Consider the following 14815-nt stretch of genomic DNA (forward strand, 5'->3'; position numbering starts at 1 on the left):
TTATACTCAGGATGACCTAATGCAGATATCCTCAAGGCTGGAATGTCTTGTTCCCTCCTTCACATTGAAAGGAGAATCAGTAGTTATTGCTTTAAGAAAAGTCTGCTTAAAAAACCCCAAGTTACAGGGATTTGTCCTTTCCATGGAGTACTACAATTTGGGAAGATCGCCGAAAATAGAGTCAGCAAATTTACAAGGGCCAAGAATCCTCGGAAATAAATTTTAACACCATTTATTCAATTCGGTTGACATGGCTGACAGAAAGATAAGTTAGTAATTTTCAGAAGAAAGATTCAAGAATTCTTGTCTTTCTCTCCAGAAACCAAATTAAAATACGGTAGCATCTACTATAAACCATAAAACACTGTGGCTTAATTTACTCTTTCTTTAGGGGAAAATGACTTTTTATTAAGATTTTACTGGTCAATTCAACACCTGGTCATCTAGAATATTTGTTCTGGAAGAGAAAGGAAGTTGTCTTATATATTGCTATGTTTAAAACACTGTCTTGTATATAGCAGGCCATCTGTACATATATAAATGATGCAATCAGTAGAGTTAAACCACTGTTGTAGCCCCTACCTCAACTGGAAGAGTTTAAAGTTATGAAGTTCAATTACTGCGAATGAAAATATTTGAAGTAAACGAGTACCAGCTAATGCCAGCAAAGAGATAAAATGCTCCTTTCTCTTACTGACTCCTTAAGGCCCTGAAGTGGATTCAGTACTGAGGTGGATTTAGTAGGGTTTGGGTATATAAAGGCTGCCTATTTGCCACTTGCCAGCAGATGGCCTAATTATTCCACCGTTTGCCAGGCATCAAGACTGCTCTAAATAAAGAAAAGCACTGGATGAGTACTAACTTTCCCCTTGATTTTTTTTTTTTTTTTTAACAGAGATGATTTTTAGTGTCTTTCCCATTATTTTTCTCTGGATTAAACAATTGATTAGAGACGCTGATTTTAATATAGCCTAGTCTAATCCATAAGAAAGTGTATACTGTTTTTTAAAAAAATATATGTATGCCAAATCACCTAGGAAGATCTATAGAGGTGACATACTAATATCAGTGCCTCAGGGATGAATTGATTCATCATCATCCATGAGTAAATGGGAATTTTTATTTTACTCTTGACAGTCTTTACAAGGCATATAAATTATCCCATTTAGATGGCTTTTCCAACTTTCCTAAAAATCAGTGTAATAGGACTGTTAATGTTCAGACTCAGTTTACCTGGAACAAATTTCCTCAGAGTTCTGAGGTTATTTACCAGTTATATACTTTGTCTATCAGGGAAAAGTCCTCTTTCATCTAAAAAGTATATTTAATTTGTTCTTACTGAGTAAATATTGAGAAAATGACATGACCGAAGAAAAAGACAAGAATGAGAGGAGGAAGGTGGAAATATTAATTAAATATAGTGTAGTCGTGTTTGATATTTTTCTTATTAACTCTACCAAAATAAAAAACATGTCATTCCATTAATTCTTTTTTGAAATATTGTTTCTCTCTTCAGGACTTTAAGTGTTCAGTTGCTTTCCCTTACCTGAATGTTAACACTTTTGAGGATAAGTGCTTTGTCTGTCTTGTTGATTATTGTTTATATACTGATTACGGATAACAGTGCCTGGTACATGAAAATAATTGATTTAATAGTTATGGACTGTAAAAAAAAGATTCTGATTATATTTTCTGGGGTAAACCAAAAGGAAAGAACAATGAAATATGGCATCATGAATAAGAGTCTCAATTTTGGGCCATTCAGCAATTTAAAATAATCTGGCAAATTATTTTTCAGACATTTGTCCCAGTATACTTGTTTATACCTTGAAACATGCAGCTCACTCCCTTTGATATGTTATCCAAGATAAAATATTGTGGTTGTGGAAAACCAATGATCTATCTCCAATCCTAAGATGTTATCATAAAAAATAGAAAAGAAAGGAATAACACAAATAGCATGAAAAGGTGCACCTGAGGTCAGGAACCATACTCATAATATTTGTTTTATTAGTCTATATAAATATCTTAAGTCTTCTGGATATACTATATTTTACGTAATAAAAATATTTTTAAAAAAATGGAAAGGAGATAAAGTGATTGAATCATTTTATCCTTGCTACTTAATTTCCTTCCATTTGTGGTTTTACCAGGATTTTCAAATAAGAAAAAACAAGCCCTTTTACCCCCATCAAGATATCTTTCTGATTAGCATTCTAAATGTACTTGATATTGTATGGATTTTGCCTTAGTAATTAGAAAAGAAAGTCATTTTTGTTTCCCAGTGGAAATGCTATTGCTTTCTTTTTTGACAGTTTACAATATTGTGTTATTTTTTTGCTAAGCAAATCATTGGAAAATTATTTCTTGTTAAACATAAATGTGGTATTTGAGATTTATGATTGTGTCATTTTTAATTTGTATTTTTGAAGTAAAAACTCTCTCATGAAAAGAACGTGCCATTATTAAATATATACCAAAACTAGTTTCACTGATATTGATGTATATTCTCAATGAATAATAAGGATGCTTAAAAATAATATTGAAAACTTAAACCTGTTAATAGGAAGCTCACAAATCTCAGAAGATTCTGGAAAGATGTTTGGTATTGTCAAGCTAATTTTTTATCTTTATTTTATTTATCTATTCATTTTTTATTTAACTTCAGAATTTTATCTTTTTTAGTCAGTCCTTTGTGTATGTAATTGCAAAAACATGTCTACACAGTTTGTTATTTTTAAAAAAGATTCATAGGAAGTTTCTTGAATCTGCTCTAGAGGCTTTGGGCATTAGTATCAGTAAACAAAAAATGTTAGCCCTTTTATGTTCCTAGTATTTGGATTCTTGTTGCTTTCAAGATTTTGTTTATATTTTGGAGTCCAGAACATCTATGCTCTGTTCACTTACTCTCAACAATGAAAAACTGATTTAGATACTTTGCAATGGATGATGTTATATCATCTAAATTTTCTAATTCTTAAAAGATTTTAAAAACTATACTGTAAACAACACTTGGAATTGAGATTGCTAAGAAATAATAAAATGTGGTTTGGATAATTTCTTCTTTATATAAAACAGATATTTTATACAGACACACAGAAATACCCTCTTTAGAGATACAGATAGAGATACACAGAGAGAAAAGAGACTGAGCACATGAGAGACCAGAGAGGCTACGTACTGCTCTAGACACAACAGTGAACAAAACAGGTTCAGATCTCTGCCCCCATGTATTTACAGTCTCATGGAGGGGGCGGCAAACGATAACAACAAAATGTACTTCACAAAATGGTAAGCAGGAAAGGGAAACATTTATCTGCTTTTATTGTTTACTAGCTAGATGACATTGGTCAAGGAATTCGTTCTCTCTAAGGCTCACTTTCTGTATTAAAAATGAGCCTAAAGCTTACTACAAATGGATGTCATAAAAAGCAAATGAGATAATAAATATAAAGTGCTTATTTAAATGCTTGGTATAGAATCACATCTAGATTAAAGGTGCAATAATAATTTTAATTATCAATATCTAAAAAATTCTATTTAATTGGGGAGGTAGCGTATAAGCAAAACATTGATTGATAGCTAGATAAGGTGTTCAAAGAGAGGAAAAGGTAAAGATTAGATGGATTTATGGATATTGTGGCTTTTAAACTGAACTTTACAAAGATTTTTTTGAAGTGAACATTAAAAATCACAGGTGAAGGAGAATTACGTATGTGAAAAGATAGTGTGAACAAGGGATTTCTTAGAAGACCTTTTAGGACACAGATGCCAGAGGAAAGGACAGGTAGGCACCATCCAGCCCCAGGCCCTAGACCAACTCTAGATATTTTCGTTGATTTAAAAAAAAAGAAACATTCACGAAGCAAATGTGTCATTCAAGGAGATGTTAAAACAAAAATTGGTAACAGTTTGCTAACTGGGGAGAAAGAAAAAATTAAGGGCTGCAAGTTCTGAAAGAGAGTAGTGAACATGTATCTGTATCTCCATGCGAAGAGAAAAGAATGCTAAGGTGTCCGGAGAAGGCTTGCTCGCAAATCCCAGTAGGATTGTAAGCGACGGCAGGTGCGCTATCAGCGAGCATCTCTACTCCACTTACCAAGCTGTCCTCTGACTCCTGAAAACAGATCAAATCAACAAGGGCAATGTTAGTGTCTAGTGGTAGAAAGTGACTATTTTATTGAGAAACTCACCAAAACATGGGCCCAGATTTTTTAAAAACGTAAACGTAGTATAATAAGCCTCAATTTAAAGAAATAGTGCATAGAGAATGCAAGTTAGAGAGCTGGGAAACAGAATGAGGCAAAACAAGGATTCAGAAAAGAGACAAGGGTTTGTTTCTCACAATTGAGTTCTTGGTTTACTTTGGAGTTTGTGAGGATTATTTAGGGGGAATTTGATCTCTTTTCCTAGAGTTATTCCTGGGAGTCTAATAGTTGAAAGCCAATGGGTTTTTACTGTGAGAAGGAAGAAGGAAGCGGCAGAGTACAGTATCGGAACAACAAAAAAAGCTTCAGTGGAAGGAAGAGCAAGCAATGTCTGGAGTTTGATCCGGTTAACTGTTATGTGAAGACATCTATTTCAAACAATACGGTGCGAAAGGAAGTCCTATGTGAATAAATCGATCGAATAATTATTAAGTCCCTACCCCATTCTCTACAAATATAAAAGAAGACCACAGCCAAACCACAGACTCTCTTTGTTAAAACTCTCCCGTATGCACGAATGCCTGCCTTTCATCTTCAGAAAGCCTCCATTGGGCGGCGTGAGAGATCATGGAAGAAAATGTGAATTTGGCCTTAAGACCAACATGTATTTTCTATCACATTTTAAAATGTCAAGTTTCTGGAAGTCTAGGGGGGAGAACATAAAAAGTAGATGTTTTAGACAATATTTTCCTAACAGTCTTCGTATTTGAAGGGCATCAGTGATCTATATTCTATGATAAATGAACACGAGTAAATTCTTTAAACCAGATACTTTTGGCCAGAGCCACTCTCTTAGTCCTTCTGTGTGATGTATGTACTAGTAGTTTTAAAGAATTAAAGCATAAAGCAGTTTAAATATTCATGTAATTATCAAATTTGTCTTGATGTAGAAATTTTAAAAATACACAGTATTTGTTGGAAATTACTTGGCCTAGCACTAGGGAGAAGCACTGGAAACGTAAAATAAGATAAGATTTGGTCTTTATCCTTGGATATCTTGTAGCCTCTGGAGGAAAAAGAAGAATCACAGACAAATGCATGTACATGTCCACGCATGTAAATGGAAGACAGCTTATAATTTAATGCCAAAGGAGTTCAAAGGGATGAATGATTGACTCTATACAGAAAAGAAGTGGTCTTTAAACACAAAAAAGCATATACACACGTACATAAAAAATGTGTATATTTTAATTTCTACTTTCTTGCCCTTTGTTGTTGGCAGATAACCCCTAGCATTCTAAACTAACATCCACAGACCAGGACGGAGTGACAGGCATCAGAGGATCCAGGAAGAGATCAGACTTCCCTGAACTACACAAACAAAAATATAAAATAGAGAATACCTCCTGTTTAGATATTTTGATGGATGTCTGAATAGTTAACTATGTGTGCAACTAAACACACCCATCCGCTGCTCGATTGCACTATGTAAACACACATGCACATGCTGTGATGATAGGTGTAAGACACACTCACACGCACAGGCAACACGTGGTGTGAATATTCCGCACACTCAAGTTAAACTAGAATCAATTTCATTTGAAGCTTATGTTCATTACATTTGCAAATGCTTTATGTAATCTCTAAATCATATGTAAAAAGTTATGTAGAATTTATTTTATTAAATTATGAATCTATGAAATGACACACAATTTCATGTAAATTACGTATATGTTTATATTGCTACCTGCGGCAACATGCAGGCATTCTGTGTCTCAAAAGTCAAATTCCCTTCTTGCGCAGATGTTTAGCATTCTGTAAGACACCAAATACACACACACACACACACACACACACACACAGGAAAACCAATTTTTAAGTTTTTTCTTGCTTATTAAACCTCAGCCACTTGCCCTAGTCTCTCACGTTCACTAGGCCTCAACAAAGGCACTAAGTGCTTTCCGGAACATAGATTTAAATGAGGCCCCTGCCCAGTGGGCTTACAACCTAATTAGACAGAGACAGTTGACCAACATATGCCCACAGACTACAGTTGGCCACTTATTTATTCTCTAATTAACATAAAGCAGCAGGGCAACAACTCCGCCTGTGCTCAGTGAGCAGCAGCGCGGCTGTGTGTGCTGGAGAGCTCTGCGGGAAACGAGACTGCTGCTTTCTGCGGGGGTTTACAGCAGGCCTTCCCTTGCTTCTGGTTTGTCTCCATAATTAATATTCCTGTGCATATCTTGCTGTGACTACGTATGTCCTAGCAAACAGACCCTCGTGGCCCAGCAGAACCACTTAGTTCAGCCGCCCCGATGACCAATACGGGTCACTGGAGGGGTTGACTTGCGGTGGAACAGGCAATTCTGTTGAAAACATAGGCCAGTGCTGGCCAGAGCGGTTAGTCCGTGCTTTAATTTCGTCTTTTCAGCCAAACAAGGAAGATTTTCATGATTGTGGTTGATTGTCAAGGGCCAGTAGCTTCTTTCTGCTTCTCTCACTGCCCTTCCCACACCCTCCTGCAAACTCTTCAGTTTTTGAAATTTCTCCCTCCCTAAGTGTGTTCCACATGATTCTCAAAAAGCATTTGAAGTAACTTAAACATGTCCAGTGCCACACTATTAAAAAAAAAAAAATAGGTATTTGAGAATATTAGAATGAGAGAAAGCTAAGCACTAGGACCCATCAGATAAGGTTTGTGAAAATGTTGGTCCCTGAAATGCATGTCAAGAGTTCATGAGTATTTGCTAGATAAAATCCTTCATGAAGACAGTAGATGATTTGAGTATTCATTGTTTATCCAGAGAGAAGAATGCAAGCAAGAAAATTATATTTTTTCCCTAACTCTAGGGATATATTTAATGGTGGAAAAAGATAAAACTCATTTGTTTTAGGTTATACAGAGTATTGTCAGTTACTACCCCTCTAATACTCTCTTTAAAATTCTATTTAATGCTTTTGACCTAATATGAATCATAATTAAATCTTCTGAGAATTTTAAGCCTTCACAGATTTATAGTCAGTGTGGTTTTTTAATCCACTATAGGAGAGCCTGATGTTCTTTTTTAGGGGGTAGGGATGGGTATTGTTTTTTTTTCCTCCACTCTATACTATGTCTTAAAAAATAGTGTAGACATTGGAGAACATGATTTCCTATGATATCATTCTTTCTTTGTTTAATTCTAATATTTTTTAAGCATACATAATTGTCATTGGGTAGTTAGTCAATATCATGAATTGTTTTAATGTGTTCCTCAGGTGAACTTGAACATGATACAGTAGATATTTGGACTACTGGGAATTTAACACTTATATAGACACTTCTGATATTTCCCTATAAATTGTGATTCTGTGGACTTATTGTTATGTTGCTGAAGTAAAGAACTATAAACAATCCCATTCAAAGTATAGTTAAAAAATTGGGGGCCTAATGATACTAAAAAAGAGCCTTATTTTCACAAATCAAGTAAAAGACAAAAGGTCTGAGTCGAAATATAAGAATCTACAAACTCATATATAACTGTTCTAAAGGGTCCCAGAATCATCAGTGTTATTGATTTTGCATGATAAATGGAGTTGGTATAATCAGACTAAGCACATTTTAGAATTTAGATATCCTGATAAATATCTTTAATCTTAAACTTCTTGTGCTTTAGAAATCAACGGTCATTTCTGTCTTTGTGAGTCAAATTGTTGCTTTCATTCTTTTTTTTTTTTTTTAATGTACCTGGGAACGTGCTCATCATAGTTAAAATAAACCCCCAAATTGAAATGAATATCTAAAGCTGATCCAGTTTCACTTATTTCTCCTAAAAACTCTGTATCTGGAATTTTAAAACACGCAATTTTTGCTTGGATCATTTTTCAGGGGTGGTGGTTTCATTCCTTTTCTCTCTCTCTCTTCTACCGTCTTCCATTTTCACTGTGGAAATTTCAAGCAGCAAAGCAGGAAATCCCATCCAGGTTGATCTAACCTCAGGGCCTCCTCCAAGCATGCTGGAGAATCAGTGCTCTGTCACCTCTGAGAATAGAATTCATTTTGGATTCCTGTATTACCTGCCTCTGGTACTTGGCACTTACTTGCTGACCGACTGAGCTATTTTAACTTTGGAATGATGCAAATGTCCTTTATGACAGTTTCCAATTTAGTATTTTTAGAATCAAGACTGAACTGAAGGAGTTCAAAGTATAGTGCCCCCTCCCAAATGAAGTACTTAATCAAAAATTTCAAAGTAAAAGTGATACATCAAAGCAAAGAAGCGCAATTTAAGATGGAATGATACAGTGTTGTAGTTCTCAAAATTCAAGGTCAAAAATAACTTCATTCATCCAAATACATTTCCTTAAGAAATACAGTTATTTGCAAATGACTGTGACTATCAGCAAATTAGCACAATAAAAATATTAATAGTTGTGTCAGCATCTGTAAGATTTAGTTGTTTTGATGGTACTTAATAGGTAAAACTAGCCTTTCTGGGCTCCTGCCAACTGAGCATCTGTTTAGGTAGTCTGTGGAGAATCAGAACAACTGAACTTTTGGCACATTCAATTACACTGAGCAACTACCAGCCCTGTTTTAGGTTATAACAGAAGAGAACAACACCAAAAGATTGTGCTAATTGATTTAATGTTGAGAACTTTGGGAATCTGGAGATCGTCATGGGAGCATTTCAGTTAGTCTTAGTGAGTTGAATCCATAAAAACATTATTTAATTAAATAAGGGCCCTTCTTTCAGGAGCTTTTCTAGGCATTTTGAGAGATACAATGATAACATAATCCTTGCCCTTTATTGCATATAAGATAATTATGAAATAAAATTTATGTTATGCATATCTCTAAAGGAAGGCAGCCAGCAATGTCAAAAATATTGCTACTTTTGTTATTTGGAGTACTGGGAAGGAAAAGCTACTTCCATATGGAGATAAGAAAGTAGATCATGAAAGGCATGTCATTCGTGGTAAGTCTCAAACATGGAGATGCTTTTGAAAAATTAAGTTAGAGTTGGAGATTTTACAAGGCTGAGGGACAGGTTGACTAAAAACAGTGAAGTGATTTAGGGAATTAAAGAAGACTAAAATTGTTTGGGGCCAAATCAAACTGAGAAATCGCTTTAGAAATCTAGATTTATGCCACCGAGAGCCAGGAAGGAATTCTGAGTAGTGGAGCCCTAGCATTGTGGTGAGATATGCTATGCAAAAGAAAGTGAGGCTAGAAAAATCTGGGAGGAAATCCCTACAGTAATACAACTTGGAAGAAATACTGCCTTCACTAGGGCAAACAGAAAGAAAAGGAAGATTGCTTTAAGAGATGCAACTAAGACAAAAGTGAAGTACTTCAATTGAGTTTATGTAAAGGGAAAAAGGAAAAAAAATCAAGATAATTCTAACACTTTGAAAAGCAGTGACTATGGAAGTGTTATGTAATCAAATGTGGTACAAACAACTGAGGTATAGAATTCAACAAAAGGCACAAGTTTGGAGATACGTATGTGATCACTAAGGCTATGTGAGTGTCTGGAAGGATGTATTTTTGAAAAGTGCTACTACTGAAGAGACAGAAGAAAGACAGAGAAGAACCCAAGAAAGAGAACAATGAAAGGGAAATATAGGAGAACCAGCTGAACATAGCAAAATGAAAAGTGTTCATAAGCAAGTGGTCATCAAGGTTAATTGCCTGAGAGATGTTAAGGAAGAAGGAAACCTTTATGTCACTAGACTGAGAATGCAGAAGTCACAGGGGAACTTCAGGGAAATAATTGTTTGAATAGGTAAGTGTGTAAGTCACATTATGTTCATTTTACTTCTCTCTCTCTCTTTTTTTTTTTTTTTAAAGATTTTATTTATTTATTTGACAGAGAGAGAGATCACAAGTAGGCAGAGAGGCAGGCAGAGAGAGGGGAAAGCACGCTCCCTGCTGAGCAGAGAGCCTGACATGGGACTTGATCTCAGGACCCTGAGATCATGACCTGAGCCGGAGGCAGAGGCTTAACCCTCTGAGCTACCCAGGTGCCCCATGTTCATTTTATTTCTAAAAGTGGTGTGAAGCTGGCTGGTGAAAGAGACTGAGATAAAAGAGATTAGATAGATGAGAGATGATAGATATTGATAGATATGCAGACAGACACAAAGACAGAGATAGAAAATCATCATTCAAGGAAATGATTGAAAGTAGTGTGTGTGTGTGTGTGTGTGTGTGCGTGTAAATGGGTAGTCACTGAGGGCAAGATGAACACTAGCATTCTATCAAAAACGTAAAATAAAGAACAGTTACAGAGGCTTGGGTAGGGTAAAGAAACGAACAAAGAATGTTGACCTTCTTCCCAGCCCTAGATCTGAAGAGGAAGGGAAGGAAATAGAAGAACCCAGTGGGCACTGGGGCTATCCAGGTATCAGTAACAGCAAACAACATGACCTGCAGTAGAGAAGGGAGGTAGAAGAAAATGCAAACTTCTTCCCCCTCAGCCTCCTATCTCCTCTTCCTGCCTTCCATCAGCAGAATAAAATATAAACCTCATCAGCACTCTGTCTTCAAAGTATAGTTCTTGGGAGTCTGTCTCTTGAAGCATAGATCAAGACAGAATGGGTTTAGAATGGACGGTGGGAGACAAGGAAGGAAGGAAGAAATCCCAGGAAAAAAAGAAGAAAAGTATAAGAAAGAAGATGAGATAATAAGTGGAACAAAGTTCTGGATAAGATGAAGACATACCTAGAAAATTTAAATTAAAGTGTGCAGACACAGAGTGCCTTGGTTGTTCAGTTGTTGAGCAGCTGACTCTGGGTTTCAACTCTGGTCATGATCTCAGAGTCACGAAACAGAGCCCTGCATCAAGCCCCAAATCCAGCTCCAGGCTCAGTGGGGGAGTCTGCTTGAAGACTCTATCCTTCTGCTCCTTCCCCATCTCTCTTTCAAATAAATAAATCTTTAAAAAAATAAGAAGTGCAAAAGAAAAAAAGATGGGATGCAAAGCAACTTTGAAGTGGAGATAGGGGCTTGTGTTAGAAGTCCTGGAATAGAACAGTTCTACAGAATCTGCCTTTGTCAACCTAGGGCAAGCGGTCACAAATTCATAAATGTTACCAGAATGGGACCTTGATTACTTTTGCAATGTTTAACTAACTAATACCTTAAAATTATTACCAAATGAGGACTTTACTAAATATATTTACTATTGGGATGCCTGGGTGGGCTCTGTTGGTTAAGCGTCTGCCTTCAGCTCAGGTCATGATCCCAGGGTCCTGGGATTGAGTCCTGCATCAGGGTCCTTGCTCAGCAGGAAGTCTGCTTCTCCCTCTGCCTGCTCCTTCCCCTGCTTGTGCTTGCTATCTCTCTTTCTCTAATGAATAAATTAATAAAATAAAAATAAATAAATAAATTTACTATTAAATTTAAAAAATCTGTAAAAATAAGTACACTTAATGACCTAATGTGATGCATGTATATGGTGTACATATGGGTGTACATATATATTTATGTATATATATAATATATTATATATATTATATACACAGATAATATTGTTAATAGTGGCACAGTGATCAAGTGTTTTGATAATATGTCCTATGGAATATTCTAGAAAAAATAGTTTTCCCAATAGTTGTTTTCCAGTCATCATATCCATGTCAACATATCCACATTTTAAGCCATGAGATGGAGAGGGAGAGAAAAAAGGGTATGTTTCTTCACCTTGGAGAAGGTTTCCTGAAAATCCATATAACACTTCTACCTATATCTGTCTGTCTATAATTTAGTCACATGGTTCTGCCTAATTCTGAGAAATGATGGGCCTTCTAGCTGAGTGTCAATGTCCTAGTAGGAAATCAGTATTCTGATCATTAGAAAGGTAAGGAAAATACAGATTTGTTTGGCATCAACATTTTCTGCCTTCCTGTGTTAAAATGAAGATGCTCTTAGAAGGAGAGCGTTTTTGTTACTAATGTAGAATCAAACTCATAAGTGAGTATTGTAGAAACTAAGGACACTAGTCCTGATTTGAAGCACTGCTCTAGGAGAAGAAGCACTTGAACATCTAAGGGACAGCATGAAGTAGGGAAAAATGTAGGTTTGAAATAAAAAAATGTAGAGCTGGAGAGTACCAAAAATGGCAATATAGAACATTTTGCTAGAATCAGCTCTACACTGACCTTTAAAATAATTCTGAAAGTCATCAAGGACAGAATATATTTTAAATTAAATATCCTGAGATGAGATCTCTTGTATTTCCTTAAAGAAAAAATTTTGGAGGGGAGGGTATAAAAAATAGTGCATTGATTTACAGAAAATTCTAATCCATAGTGAGACAAAAAATTTGTCACTTGGAAAATGTATTACAAATATTGTTGCATAGGAAGGAATTAACCAGACTACAAACTCTAAGCAATATTATAAAAGTGGCAAGAAAAGCAAAATTCTTAAATCTATATTATCATAGTTCTACATGTTTTTTGACATGATTTTGTGTAGAAGATAGTAATCTATAATGACTTAAATGAGATGTGAGGGCAAAAAAAACATATGTCTGTTGGACAAATATAATCATTCATAGTGATTCTATTAAGCTACATGACAGATGATATATTCCACGAGTTAATTTTTAAACTCTGCCTCATCTTTTCCATACATAATTTATTATCATATCTCAGCAAATCAAAAGTATATCACCTGATTAACTTTTACCCCCAGTTATCTTAAAATTATTTTATATTTGTATATCTTAGTTTCAAAGTTGTCCTTCAATAACATTTTTCTTGCATTAAGTATATATTACAGAAATAATATTATTATAATTTTTGTTCTTTCAGAATACAAATGATTTGGGGGGAAAAGTAGATTGGTGAATAATTTTACCCTAATAAATTAGGAAATTCATTTCTTATAAATATATAGAATACAAATGGCACAAAGCATACTAATGATACAGGAAAGATGGCAGAAGAATGACGGGAGATTTGTAAAAAGGCAGTCATATATACTTCATAACCAAAAAAAAATTTGATAAATTAAGAGTATACTAATATATAAGCTCAGAAAATTATTAGTAAAAGCAATAGCTGGTAAAAATTTAGAAAATAATCTTTGTCCTCAGGATACCTGGACTCCAGATATCAGGAGTACTTTGTTACTGAAGTGTTTACCCATTGGCATTCGGAGTATTGTTTGTAAAACAAAAAATATTGATTATAATGTCTGACTTTTATTAAGTTCTCATACATTGTTTCATATGATATTTGCAACAATCATATTGAAAGCAGTATCATTATCTTCATTTTACAAATGGAGAAACTGAACCTTAGTGAATGTAAATAAAATGATGATCACAAAACAAGCCAAGAAGAGAACAGCTAAGGAGCCTGACTAGTTGAAAGTTTAAGTCCAAATTCTTAACCACTCTAAGTATTGCTTTTGTGTGTGTGTGTGCAAGACTGTTTTTCTTGCTGAGGAAGTTGCTGTGCTAAAAATCCTGGATGTAAGTAAGAGAATAAAAAAAAAAAAAAAAAAGACATACCTCAAGGAAAAGAATGTAGTAAGGAATAGAGAAGAAGTATATGAATTAGTGTTTTTATTTCATAAAATGTAACCATCAAATCAAAAGTGTCACATCACAGAGCATCTTGAGAATTCAGTTATGTATTTTTGATGCTGTACCAAATCTCTTGACACTTGGCACTTTTAAAAAATATCAATTGTGGTGTGGAATCTAAAACACTATCAACAAACATTTTGTATTTTGTTACATTAAAATCTATTGATCTTTTTAAAAAATACAATGTATAAAGGTGTTTAATTTCAACAGCAATCAATTTACTTTCTGTTTATCTGGTATAAGGAGTAAAATATGGCCCCATAATCTGTCTCGTTTGAAAACTGGACAATTGGACAACTTTTATACTACTACTATATCTCATTCATCTTTAAAATGGTAATAAATATAAAACTTATTTAATACTGTTGTTGTTTTATATGCATTAATATATGAAAGATCTTGAAATTGCTGGAGCAAGCTTTTAAAAATAAATTTTAGTTAAAGTTATTTTTAATATTATAAACATTTATAAAAAGTGACCTATTTTCTTTAATCATGGTTCACTTATTTGAAAATAACAAAAAACAATGTTATTTATTTTATTTTTTTAATGTTATATTAGTCACCATTCAGTACATCATTAGTTTTTAATGTAGTGTTCCATGAATCATTGAACAAAAACAGTGTTTTAAAAACAGAATATCGAAACATAGTCTATGAGCTTTCTAAGTATAAGGTCAGCAGCTCCTTCATGTTTGTGTTCCCAAGACCTGGCACATTGGAGGACTCCACATGCTTATTACGTAAGCTAATCAAATATCTAATGTAGATATACTTAAATATTTGGATCCAAATATTGAAAAGTTGTTCATCTTAAAATAATCCAATAGTCCTATAATGGTTGAAAACTTACAAATAACTTCTACATATGATCACATGTGCCCTTATTACAATTCCCTCTGATATCTAAGGCCTTTAAATTATTAATTCAAATATTTATTGAAATTGTCCCCTGTAAAAGACATTTTACTAGGTGATATTTGAGAGTGAGCATAAACATGTAAAAGATACAGTTTCTTTATTTAAGAGCTTTTAATCTATGACCTTAATTTAAAACAAGTTTTAAAAACTGTACCATAAATT

The sequence above is a fragment of the Mustela erminea genome, chromosome 2 (genome assembly GCF_009829155.1).
Source record: "Mustela erminea isolate mMusErm1 chromosome 2, mMusErm1.Pri, whole genome shotgun sequence".
In the NCBI taxonomy this organism is placed as follows: domain Eukaryota; kingdom Metazoa; phylum Chordata; class Mammalia; order Carnivora; family Mustelidae; genus Mustela; species Mustela erminea.